Genomic DNA, 3,532 nt, shown 5'->3' with positions numbered 1-3,532 from the left:
TGTACTGTGAAATTTGGATTTGGTCAAAGGGCCTCACTTGAGGACCTAGAGGCCTCAATGCCACAGGTTCTCCACCCCTGGTAGAAGTGCTTTATAGAGAACAGTTCAATTTCAACACTGAGTCACCTTGGGAACTTAGTTGATGACGGGAAGGTTTCATCTCCTAACTTGTACAGTTCATTGCATATTCTAAGGGTAAGGCTTAGTGGTCCATCTCCTTGTTTTTTTTCTGTGGAATATGGCTGACATGGGAGAATTTATTGAAGATGCAAATGACTCTGTTGGCTTGTTAGATGAAGGAATACATATTGGAAATATTATTGATAACTATGTCTATAAACATACAGTAACAGGAAAAATGCTTTTTTTTAAATCTTGGAAAAATTGTGAAGAAACACAGTGGTAGAATGTTGTGGCTCAAACAAAGCCATCTTACACAATAAAATGCAATTCAACTCCAACTGTTCTAGAGATTTTAGCAGCTGTTGGAACTACATTTGCATGTTGCAGCAAAAACCTAAAATATCATTGGTGCAAGAGTTGGGTGTTTCTCCTGAAAAAAACTGTTGATGTAAGTTCATTTAAGCAATCTTCTCAGATAAAGTATGAAGTGAAAACTGGGGTTAACATCATGTCATGTGCAAATGAAATTGAATTGAAGAAAATTGCATGTAATCATCCAATGCTAAACTCTTAGAACACATTGAAATAGAAGATATTAATGGAGATGAGAGTAACATGAAATTTTCACCATACTGAAGAATTGTAGGCACCACTTGGAATGTGCTAAGGAACTTGATGTCCAGATAGTTGGTGTTAAGTTTCATGTTTCAAACTCTTGAAAAGAACCTCAAATGTATATTCATGCTCTGTCTAATGTTCCATCTGTGTTTGACATGGCAGGATAATTTGACTTTAAGGTGACCATATTGGACAGTAGCAGAGGTTTCACAGATAGTGAATTTCCATTGCAAGAGGTTAGTCATATCATCCATCCATTGTTGGATACCTACTTTCCTGAAGGATCTGACAGTAAGGCCATTTCAGGACCTGGAAACTACTATGTATCTTTTGCATTATTTTTTAGCAATTGATATCATTGCAAAGAAAGTTGTTGAAAATGATATTTCCTCTGGAGTAGGAAAAACTGGGAGTAGTGAACCAGTCTTTATGTATTACATAAATAATGGTGTTTATGCCTCTTTTGCAAGCAAATTTTCTGAGAACTTAAATACCATTCCAGAGGTTTACAAGAAATACAAGAAAGATGTACCTCTGTTTACAAGAAGTCTTTGGGGTCCATCCTGTGATCAGCTTGATAATATTGTGGAAAACTGTCTTCTTCTTGAACTGAATGTGGGAAATTGCCAGATCTTTGATAATATGGGAGCAGACACTCTCCATGAGCCATCTTCTTTTAATGATTTTCAGAGGCCAACTATTTATTACATGATGTCATTCAGATATTGGTATGAGATGCAAGATGCTATAATTACTTCAGACACAATGATGAAGATATTCTTCTTTCTGTCTTCCTGCATTCAGCTGAACCAAGAAGATAGCAGCCTTCTCACTGAAGCTTAAAATAGGCATTGACACTTCCTTTTAGAACTAGAATTGCAAGCTAAGCTTATCTGGTCAAAATTCCAGTATAGAAGAAAAATTGAACCTTCTTAACTATTCATTCTCCAAAACTTGAAAGAAATTAGTAATAATAGCTTATTGGGATAAGACAAAACCAGCCAATAACTATGGGGGTGAAGTGGGAATTAGATAACATGTCCAACCCCTAAACATTTAAAGTAAAATAATCAACAAAATGGATGACCTAGTTGAAATGGAAGACCATCACTTGGGTTCCCCATTATAATCCATTTACTTACAAGTACACAGTTTTTATACTAAAGGTTCCTATTAGAAAGTCTTGTAAAGTTATTATATTTTTCCCAGATATATCAAATATCAATGTAAGACCAGTGTGACTTCATATATATATATGTAATATATGTATATATGTCTGTGTGTTATTGTATTTAGAATGTGTAAATTTATGCTTTGAAATGTAGTTTCATAAATGTCAAATCGCATCATAGTATTTGTTATATTTGAGATGACATAATCCTAGATTTTAAGTTATTTTTCTTTAGCTCATTATTTCAGGCTTCGTTTGCAGTACATTTTAATATTTTTCAATTATTTAAGTTTACAATACTTTATGTAAAATAAGTTTGATAAAGCAGTATGAATTTCAGATTCTTTACTGGAAAGTTGATATGTAGTTTGTAATGTTTATTAAACATAGTATGTTTCTTTAATAACCCTAACATGAAAAATGTTAAACATGTAAGCCCAACAGCAATAAATAGATATCTGCGTATATATGCATTTAGTACCTTAGACATACAATTACAAGTTTATTGGCTGAATGGTAATTTATACTAAATTATAGAGTAATAGAGTAAGTGGGTGAAATAAATTGCAAACAATTTTGCATATCAGTAAAAAGAAGGCCTATGTCCATCTTCAAAAACCTTGATGACCTATCACACTGGATATTTAATTTTTTTTTAATTTCAGGAAAGCACAATATTAAGTTTTTCAATTGCAGTAGTAATTAGAAAAAAATAAGGTGTTTCCTTAATTCTTTGTTACTATGAGTTCAATTAGCATTATTCTTTTACTTCCTATACTAATTTGGTTGGGGATTTTGTTTGTTTGTTAGTCTGACAGTGTTCAATCAGAATTTGCAGTGTTCCTTGCTGATGTTATTAATAATTTTAGCTTTCAGAATTGAAAGTGATAAAACATTGATCATTGTTCCTTACTTCCCTTTTGCTCACATGTGGAATTTCTGCTTCCCAAGTGGAAATATGACTTCACATTGGTGCCAATTGTTGGAAAGTCCTAACCTGTACTTATGAGTTAGAAGTACGATGCAAAACTTGTTTTTACACATGTGTTTCAAAGCAGAAAGCAATTGATCATGATTCTCTCAAAAGTTCAACCTTTGAAACCCATAGGGTGTACTCATTGTTTGATACTTTCTGATATAATGCCTATTTGAATTTAATATTTAGGTTACTAAAATTAGGATCCTAGCAGGCCAGTGTGTCACCTTAATTATATTTGGGGGGTGGCTAAGGTTAAATGTAGGGCTTTATGCAAAATTCAAAATTCTAAACTTACCTTAAAACTCAGACACGTGGAGGAATTGCTTCCCTACCTCCTTTACATGTCATGCTTCTTTGTGATGAGGAATGCCAAATTTTTGCAACTTTAAGTTTATTGATCACTTATGATAGCTTCTCAGTTTCACTGCATATCAATTTTGCTGTGAAGTCTGTAAAAGATTTCTTTTATGTGAAAATGAAAACATCTCAGAGCTATAAGCATCATCTTTGTAGGTGATATAGTAGTAATTTCAGGAGATGTCTATATTGTATTTGAAGACTTTGCTATAAAAATAGAAGTTTCGAACTGTAAAGGTAATGTAAATGGGAAGATCTTTCTCATCCATTAAGAGGCCCATGTG

General features: G+C 33.2%; 1 pseudogene; it reads left to right on the top strand.

Annotated features, from left to right (window-relative positions):
- Positions 1–247: 247 nt before the first annotated feature.
- Positions 248–1,584, top strand: LOC138170549 (antizyme inhibitor 1 pseudogene; annotated as a pseudogene).
- Positions 1,585–3,532: the final 1,948 nt, after the last annotated feature.

This window comes from Petaurus breviceps, unplaced genomic scaffold, assembly GCF_028583685.1.
Source record: "Petaurus breviceps papuanus isolate PSGF00001 unplaced genomic scaffold, PetGlider_PUasm1.0 126, whole genome shotgun sequence".
Taxonomy (NCBI): domain Eukaryota; kingdom Metazoa; phylum Chordata; class Mammalia; order Diprotodontia; family Petauridae; genus Petaurus; species Petaurus breviceps.
Note: the sequence above shows the minus strand (reverse complement) of the source record. Positions and strands in the feature narration are given on the sequence as shown.